General features: G+C 34.1%; 1 long non-coding RNA gene across 1 annotated transcript; it reads right to left on the bottom strand.

The window, feature by feature from the left end:
- Positions 1 to 1,161: 1,161 nt before the first annotated feature.
- On the bottom strand, positions 1,162 to 9,324 carry LOC122409841 (uncharacterized). The gene is made up of 3 exons (XR_006260772.1): positions 9,216 to 9,324; positions 8,070 to 8,145; positions 1,162 to 1,424 (listed from the first exon to the last, which is right to left on the bottom strand). It is a non-coding gene; the product is annotated as an uncharacterized lncRNA (long non-coding RNA).
- Between the last annotated feature and the right edge of the window lie 710 nt (positions 9,325 to 10,034).

The following is a 10,034-nucleotide window of genomic DNA, read 5'->3' as shown; positions in this document are numbered from 1 at the left end:
ATCATTGCAATGATTGTGTTTCTTACGTTTATGGCCATTCAAAGCAACTCCCGACGTCCGTTCATGGGCATGCTCCGTAATCATAATACTTCTGGGAAAGCATTGGCTCTCTTTTTCTTCATTCGATTTTTTCACGGTAGATATGCCAATTTCAACGATTGGTGAAGCTTGTACGATTGAATTATCAGTATTTGATAGAAATTTGCTCTCCAAGTGAATGACGGATTTATCAATATTTCGTGGTTGCGTATACGAATTGTCATATTTTTTGCATGCTGGTTTATTCAATTTTTCAGTATCAACAATTTGTTTTGAATGTTTAATAAAACTTATCTTGGACGGTTCATTGAAAATTGATTCAACGTTTGTGGAATCAACGAAATTGCATTGAATCGACTTCTCGATCTTGATAGCGCAATTCGTTTCATTTCGCTTATCTTTATTAGATCGATTAGAGCCGTGTCGATCAGTAATAAAAACCTGTGAAATAGCATTTCGTGTCCGAATGGTACATGGGAATTGCTCTAAGGAGTTGGAGTTAAATATCTTCAATAAATGTTGTCTCATAACGGACGGGAAATATTTGACGTTTTCTGGCTTCAATTCGTGCAAAATCGAAATTGCAAATGCAATGGAAAAAACACCGCAATCTCTACCATTCAATTGTTGTTGAACTTTCGGAAATTCAACATTTTCCAGATTGTAGAAAGGGAATAATTTAGCAAGGAACGTTTTATGATTTGGATGTAACACTTTTCTATTGAGTGAATCGTAAATATAAATCTTTTGGGTATCGAAATAACTACATACCCAATGACCACCTTCATTTGTAGAAAAATTTTCGCAACTGTGCAAAATCTGAATATGTTCTTTCTCTAAAGATTTTGCAGAAATCAAGTGAGGAATCTGTACTTTCCACGTATTTTCCATCTCGAAATTAGGGTTAGCAATCTTGAGAAGTTCAGCAAATCGATCGATGTGCCGATCCTTTATTAAACCTCCACGAGTTATAACTTCTTCAAAGCTCAATCTGAACTCATTAGCCATCTTGATTTCGAATGATTGAGTAAAGGAAAGGAAAGAAAGAAATTAAAAATGTTTTTATATTTTATTGAAACACATTCAAGAAATTCAACAATGAAACAAATGAATATCGGAGTATTGAAGATCCCTGTTATCAGAAAATCGTAAATCGTTTTCAAGTATGAAACTTTAGACGTTGTATAACAACGTTGATTAATATCAGGAGTACAAAATCTGTTTATTTTGGCGCACTGCGGCCTATAAGTCTGCACACAGCAGCTTTTTATTTTGGCGCACTGCGGCCTATTACTAAGCGCACAGCAGCTTAAAATTTTTAACAGATTTTGCGATGACACACTTGCGTGGCACGCCTTTGCTTCCAGAAGTCGAATGGCCTCAACCTGCAAAAAATATCACAAGTCAAATATATGATAAAGAAAAAAGTTAATAATAACGTATTATTTGCTAAAAAAAAGACAGCATCACATGCTTAGGATCAATCACGCACTAGATTTAAGGATGGAATTGCATTTTGACCACAGACGCTAACTTCAAGTGTCGAACGGGATTATGTAACTATGAGAAAAACGATTTTTATGAATTGTTTTTTTTTTTCGAAATTGTAGAAAATTTTATACTTTACATCAGTAAGTGCGATACGGACGCAATTCCCGAGCGATGAGCGATGCGCGACGAGTGACAGTCAATGAGCGCTCTGCTTTTCTAGACGTCACATCCGTCACGAGCCCCTCATTGGCTATCTCTCGATCGCTCATCGCTCACAATGTGCAGAAGCCATTACGCTAATGGTTCTTGCCAGGAAACGAAACTATTGAATCATCAGATTTTGACAAAATATATACGATCCGGTAACCACGAGTGCTATCACACCCGGAATGACCCCCTAATTTTAAATTTATAGTTTTGGGCCCGAGATTCTTATTTTATTTTATTTTTTATTAACAAATTAGTGAAAAAACGCATTTTTTTTGGTTTTTCGCTTAAAATGAAAACCAATAGAGCTATGGAAAAGCAAGTATATGAGACAAAATGTATAGAACCATCCATGAAAAAAACTTTAAAACAAAATTTTTATAAAAAATGGGCAAAAAAATTATTTTATAAAAAAAATACAGAACAATTCGAAAAAAATTTCACAAATCTTGAAAAAGCATTATCTTTAAAAAAAACTAAACTGTATCTCTTTTTTAAAGTGTTAAAAGAATCAAATAACAAGTAAAAAATAAAAACCGAAAAATCGCGCTTGAAATCATTTTGGAAACCGATGCCTCATTCTTCTTATTTGATTAGAAGGGCTAAATCAACTAAAAAAAATTCCATCTAATTTACGTGCAGCATTAAAATTTATTATATCAATTCGAGGCCAAGTATTTTCTAATAAATTGAAAAAAGTTACCATTTGAGTTACGTGCAGCACTAAAATTTATGATATCAATCGAAGGACAAGTAATTTATGAGTAACTCCAAATTTCAACATTATGGAACTGTTTTAAGAAGCTTTTAAATCCAAAAAAATCACATGCAAGCTAGTCATTTCTTACTCTATGATGGCAGAGACAATCGATTTTTTTCAGACTTTCAGGAGCTACTGATATTATTCACAATATTCGACGTCGATTGGATCGATAGAAATTATGTTTAAATATAAGTTAAAAGTACTTGTCCGGCCCATCACTTTCCATTAAACTTATTATATTTAAATAAAAATCAGGGCTTTTTTAGAACTGTTGGAGCACAAATATTCATGCAGAGGGAATTTAGAGAGTTATCTTCAAGTAATTTTCTCTTAATTGCACTAATTTAATAAGAATGGAAACAAATTGTCCTGTAATATACAAAAGATGTTATTGTGCATCGATAAATAAAAAACATTTTGCACATTAAATATGTTGAAGCTTCCAAAATAACTCCCCAGTTTGTATTGCTATGACGGCAGTGTTTACTTCTCACTTCTTCCAGCGAACGAATTTCATTCGGCATAACTAACCTAAATCGCATTTCAATAAATTTTTAACCGGATTCTCCCGTACAGTTTCGTTTTTTTATGATTGATTTTTATTTGATTTAAATGAAAAGTGATGGGCCGGACAAGTACTTTTAACTTATATTTAAACATAATTTCTATCGATCCAATCGACGTCGAATATTGTGAATAATATCAGTAGCTCCTGAAAGTCTGAAAAAAATCGATTGTCTCTGCCATCATAGAGTAAGAAATGACTAGCTTGCATGTGATTTTTTTGGATTTAAAAGCTTCTTAAAACAGTTCCATAATGTTGAAATTTGGAGTTACTCATAAATTACTTGTCCTTCGATTGATATCATAAATTTTTGTGCTGCACGTAACTCAAATGGTAACTTTTTTCAATTTATTAGAAAATACTTGGCCTCGAATTGATATAATAAATTTTAATGCTGCACGTAAATTAGATGGAATTTTTTTTAGTTGATTTAGCCCTTCTAATCAAATAAGAAGAATGAGGCATCGGTTTCCAAAATGATTTCAAGCGCGATTTTTCGGTTTTTATTTTTTACTTGTTATTTGATTCTTTTAACACTTTAAAAAAGAGATACAGTTTAGTTTTTTTTAAAGATAATGCTTTTTCAAGATTTGTGAAATTTTTTTCGAATTGTTCTGTATTTTTTTTATAAAATAATTTTTTTGCCCATTTTTTATAAAAATTTTGTTTTAAAGTTTTTTTCATGGATGGAATTATCAACAAACGAGGGACCATCAATGTACTTGTCCCAACCTTTTTTTTCCTAGGGGAAGTTTATGGTTTGATATCACGTCTTTTTTCTCAAAAGTTCCTTATTTATGTTCAGTTGACTATAGGATATTAGTTTAAATTTCTATGAATTATTTATGATTTTCGTCTTATAACGTTGGTTTTCACGAAAAAAGACCTATTTTTCGTCAAAATTGTACTGGACATATTTCGTCACAGGTCTGTCCTCGGACTTCGGCGATTTTTTCCCTTGTACTCTAATATGTTTTGTCAATTAGGAACCCAAGAGCACGGCCGCAAGCGGGTTGGAGGCCGGGATATGATTTTCGGCTTATAGCGTAGGTTTCCACGAAAAAAGACCTATTTTTCGTAAAAATTGAACTGAAAATATTTCGTCACAGGTCTCTCCTTGGACTTTGGCGATTTTTTTCCTTGTACTCTAATATGTTTTGTCAATTAGGAACCAAAGAGTACGGTGAAAAGCAGGTTGTAGGTCGTGATATGATTTTCGGCTTATAACGTTGGTTTCCACGAAAAAAGACCTAAATTTCGTCAAATTTGAACTGGAAATATTTCGATAGAGGTTTGTTCTTGGACTTTGGTGATTTTTCTCCTTGTCTTCTAATATGTTTTGTCCATTGGAAACTCAAGAGCATGTAGCAATGCATGTTGCGGGCTGAGATATGATTTCCGGCTTATAACGTTAGTGAAAAGAAAGGAAAAGAGGAAAGATAGATCAAATTCAAGACACAACGAATCCAACAGAATTGGCCAATTTTAAATGTCGTTTTTGCATTCTGAATCTAGACATTTTCGTGTCATCCAAAACATGCTCCCGATGAAATATATTTCCAAAGTTTGCAAGTGGCCGCGGAGATCCAATTATGTACAGTTTGATAGTTGCAGAATAAAGGCACCCGGAAACATTTATTATGTCAGAATTCAAAGAAGTAAAAAAAACTGAGCATACTTGATTCAACAAAGCAACGGAATTCAAAGACGTTTAAGGTACCTGCATTGCTTGTGGAGGAAAACAATTTCATTTCAGGATAATTTAGAAATAAATTAGGAAATTCAGAAATTTAGCATAGAATTTAGAAAAAGGAAAATTAAGATAATTAGTAAAGCTGAAAACTTTTGTGATGAATTTTTGAAATTACATGTTACGGTTGGAGTAAAAAATTTAAATGATTGGCACACATGCTGCGACACAAAAATATCAAAGTTTGAAGGTATTCGCTCCATACTGCAGTAATACAAACTTCAATACTATTTGAAAGGAAACACTTTAAAACTTGCTGAACAAAGTTCCATTACATATTACCATAATCAAAGATAGGGGGTGATACTTAGCACATATACTTATCCACAGAAATTTCCAAATTCGCAGGTATCGGCTGCAATTCAATGTATCTGCGCAATGAGTTTGGAAGACAGCAGTTTCAAATCCATCCATAAATGAGCAACTGAAGACTTTTGTAATGAATTTTTCACTTCATATTTATGTTACGGTGGGAGTCAAAAAATAAAATGAATGGCACAGTATATAAATTTTATCGTTTGCAGATTTTTGCTGTATTTCAATGATCCAAATCTATAGTATTAGAGTGGAAAGTTGTTAGCAGTCATGATGTTACATTAAAATCACATAGCGCACATAACATTCAGAAATTCTGTAGGTTTCTATGATGTTGGCAGGTATTATACTTAGTCGCATCGAAAACTGAGCAACTGTACACTTATCGTAATGAATGTTTTCACCAATAATTCCACATTTGCAGTTTGCAGAATAGGAATACTCAACATACACGTCATTTCATAAGTATTGTTGTCAATATTTGTGTTTGCCTGCCGCATTCCGACGATTCAAATTTTCATATTATCAGCAAAAAAAGCATCCCAAGACTTTTTGGAACAAGTTTCAAAATTTATTACTCGACAGACCAGGTGGAAAAAGAATAACTACACTTATATCAAGACCAGAAACTGTTTTGAGAATCTGTTGTACAAAATGTGCGATTGATGATCATAATTGGAAACCTTTTGAATCACGTTACCACAATCAGCATGAAGAAATAGTAGAAAATCATAGGACACATATTAGGCAAGCAATTAATAATATGCATCGATCCGCTGCAAACCGATGGAGTCAAAACAAGGATCGGAAAGAGCAGAGCCATAGTTAAAAAGAAAAAAGACAGCGCAATTGAAAGAGAACAGAAATCAAAATTGTTTCATGTATCTGTGCATTAGTTTCTGAAGACAGTAATTTCAGATCTATTCAGAAATAAGTAGGTGAAGACTTTAGTAATGAATATCTTCGTTAATATATTCCAGTCGGAACCAAAAAGCTAAAAGATTGGCATACCTGCTATTTCACAGAAATATCAAAGTTCATAGGTACTTGCTACGTACCAGTTATACAGACTTTGGTGCTATAGGGAAAAACACTTCAAAATTACATGAACCACATTTTTGAAACTTATTATGACACATTCAAAAAAAAAGTGACAGATACGATGCATGTTGAAGCAAGCAAAATGCTGTAATTTTGTATGTCTCCATGGTTATCCGCAGACAAAATATTTGATCACATCGAAAAATGATCAGGTGTAGACTTACAGACATGAATTTTTCAACCCACAATGCCAATCGCAAACATGGTCTGGAAATATTCAATATACATGTCGCTTCATCACTTTGTCGAACTTTAGAGGTGTTCATTGCAATTTCGAAGATACAAATTTTGATAACATGAAAATTAAGCACCCAATGACTTATTGAAATAAATTTCCAAATTTATCATGTAACAACTCAAGTGAATATATCTATACATTATTACATGGCTCAAAGATTTTTCAAAACTTGGGTGTATGAACAAGCAATTATGAAGGCTTTTTGTTATAAATATTTCAAATTATCTTGTTGAAATTAATATAAAAAAAATAGAAATATGAATATCTCTCGTATTGTCTGGAGAACAAATAGAAATTGGTATGACAATACACTGTAAGCTAAGGAGGTGGAAAAAAGGGACCGGTGAACACAGCCAAACTAAATGAAAGAAATTATGACAACAACACATTGAATTACTTGACCAAAGTTTTTTAAAATTTATTTGAATTCGTTTACACACAACCATCCACCTCTTTCTTTAATGTAATTACATAACATAGAATTTCTGTTTGGAAAGAACGTTTTAGAGGTTATAATGAACGAACGTTTTTTTTCTCATTGTTATTATTATTATTATTATTCAACACTAATTAGTCACGTCATTAATAATATCGATTCCTTCCACTTTTCAATAACCACTTTTATTTTTCTACACTCTGCACGCAACAGCACTCCGGCGGTCATAACCTCAAACGTCAACATGACGCGAAATCTCGCAAATTTGCTATCTATGTACATATTACGATATCGAAGTAGAACAGATAATTCTTAATTTTCACGACACACATTATTCACGTTTTCACTTCTCAACATTTTACTCACTCTCAGTACACTGTATGAGATCAATTAATCCACTTTTGAGGTTTTATTTATTAGAGATATTATTGTCGTGAATTGGGCTCGAAACTTATTGAAACTTTTTTTATGAAAAAAATAAAATTGATTATATCCACTGCTGTTTCCAATAATGTTTTATTTATTTAAACGAAATTTGCAAATCTTGCACCGTTGATCCACGGGGCTACGATCGCAATCACTTTATAATAACATAACAGACGATAACAGACGGTATACAAGAAAACATTGAGGACTATCAGAAACTTTCTCATCGGCGATTGGTCGAGACGGATAGATTCTCACCGGTGATTGGTTATGATGGGCATCAAGAAGCCCTTGTATGTATCGGTCTGAACCCATATACGGATACATCAGCTGCGTAAATGTGTTGGTACTTTTTGCATAATCTTGAGCCCGTGCAAAGTTTTTTCTCAGCAAATACGCCACCGAGAATGCTGATTTTGGGCTCGTTCGACAGAGAACTTCTTAATTAGCTTAAAGTTCAATTTTCAAAGCCGTACATAACTCATGAGCTTCGCTATTAAAGAAAATCACATGCCAATTTTACCCCCACCACCGCGAATCGTTTTATTCAGAGAAAGTATAGTCTCGGCGAGAGCCTCGGGCCAGCAGACGACAGGGCTGTCAATGTACTTGTCCCGAGACTCTACCGAGTCTCTTGATACAAATGCGAAGAGAATGAACCCTGAATTAACGACCTAATTGTTAATAATTAGCGGAAAAAAACCTGAATAAATTGCGTTTTTTTTCAAAAATTCATACCGTTACTATTCTTGAAGCTGGATCTTTCTTTTTTGCACGATGGTTGGTATTGATAGATACTTCCTCTATGCAAAATCTAGAAGGTGTAGGATAATTAGTTTTTTAGTTAATCAACACAGAAATTTGATTTGAAGTACAATTTCTATCAACAAAACTGGATACTGTGGAAGTCGTCCAATTTCAATTTATAAAACTGATTTTTGAAGGAGAAGTGTCCAACTACAGAATGTTAATCTTCGTTTTTCGTCTAAATATTGAAAAATAGCCGAAAAGTAGACCCAAATATGAGCAAGAGCAGCCGAGCGAAAACCTCTTATCGACCTCCACCACTCTAGGCCAAGCAAATAAAGATTTTTTTTGACAAAAATAGTAGCGAATAACTACTGGTGCCATCTCACGCGAAACAACCCCCAGGACCTAACTGCACGAAATTGAACTCGAAATTCCCATTTTCATTTTTTTTTATAAACAATTATTAAGTGCAAAAAATCGCATTATTTTTTTTTTGCTAATAAAAGGAAAACCGATGGAGCAATACCAATGGTTCCAACGGAGTAAATGTAGAGAACTAAAATACAAAGAGGATGAGACTTGGAAAACCCCAATTGGTTAATTATTAAGGAAGTTGAAGCGATATATATAGGACATCATACAAAAAATACATTAGATTTTATATTTCCAAATTAATGAATTGAAAATTTACGTGAATCTTCTTGAATAGCGCTTAATTATGTGTGAAAAATTTGGAGAGGTTTCACCGCCTAGTAATCGAGATATTCATTGTTGAAAATGACAAGGTTAAACATGGGCTCTTATGGAAGCTTTCAAAAAATTGCAAACTTAAACAATAAATATCTCAATTTCACGACGGTGAATCATCGGCCTATCCCGCCAGAAGTTTAAAACTGTCTTAAGCTTCCTGTTTCAAAAATTTTAATGTGCAAAGTTGGAAAATAGTTTTAATATAAGATACGCTTCAACCTCCTTAAAGGAGAAAACTCATGAAAACCAAAAATTCGTAACGGAGCCATTTTTTGAGTTACCCTTCGCGAAAAAGTCCATATTGATAGGTACTTTCTGTGTGCAAAACCCAGACACTTTAAGTTAATTAGTTTCTGCGTAATTACAGTCAGAAATTTTTTGTACCATATTTCACAGTGAGGCTCGATGTTCTGGAGGTAATCCGATTTCAATTTATCAAACAGATTTCGAAAGTAGAAGACTTTAGGTATAAAACATCAATCTTCGTTTTCTGTTTCAATACTGAAAAATAGGTGAAAATTGCACGTAAACATGAGCGATAACGGCCGAGCGCACGAAGATGGTCGAGTGGTGGGGGTCGAACAGCAGTCACAAGGAACAAGGAAGGCGCTCAGCACGCTGGTATCAAGAGACTCGGCAGAGTCTCGGGACAAGTACATTGACAGCCCTGTCGTCTGCTGGCCTGAGGCTCTCGCCGAGACTTATATTATCTCTGAATAAAACGATTCGCGGTGGTGGGGGTAAAATCGACATGTCATTTTCTTGAATTGCGAAGCTCAGGAGTTATGTCGCAATTTGAAAATTGAACTTTCAGCTAATGAAGAAATTCTCTTTCGATTGCGCCCAAAATCAGCATGATCGGTGGCGTAATTGCTGAGAAAAAACTTTGCACGGGCTCAAGATTATGCAAAAAGTACCAACACATTTACGCAGCTGACGTATCCGTATATGGGTTCAGACCGATACATACAAGGGTTTCTTGATGCCCATCATAACCAATCACCGGTAAGAATCTATCCGTCTCGACCAATCGCCGATGAGAAAGTTTCTGATAGTCCTCAATGTTTTCTTGTATACCGTCTGTTATCGTCTGTTATGTTATTATAAAGTGATTGCGATCGTAGCCTCGTGGATCAACGGTGCAAGATTTGCAAATTTCGTTTAAATAAATAAAACATTATTGGAAATAGCAGTGGATATAAT

Source organism: Venturia canescens, chromosome 4 (assembly GCF_019457755.1).
Source record: "Venturia canescens isolate UGA chromosome 4, ASM1945775v1, whole genome shotgun sequence".
Classification (NCBI taxonomy): Eukaryota; Metazoa; Arthropoda; class Insecta; order Hymenoptera; family Ichneumonidae; genus Venturia; species Venturia canescens.
This window is presented reverse-complemented; position numbering and strand designations above follow the sequence as displayed.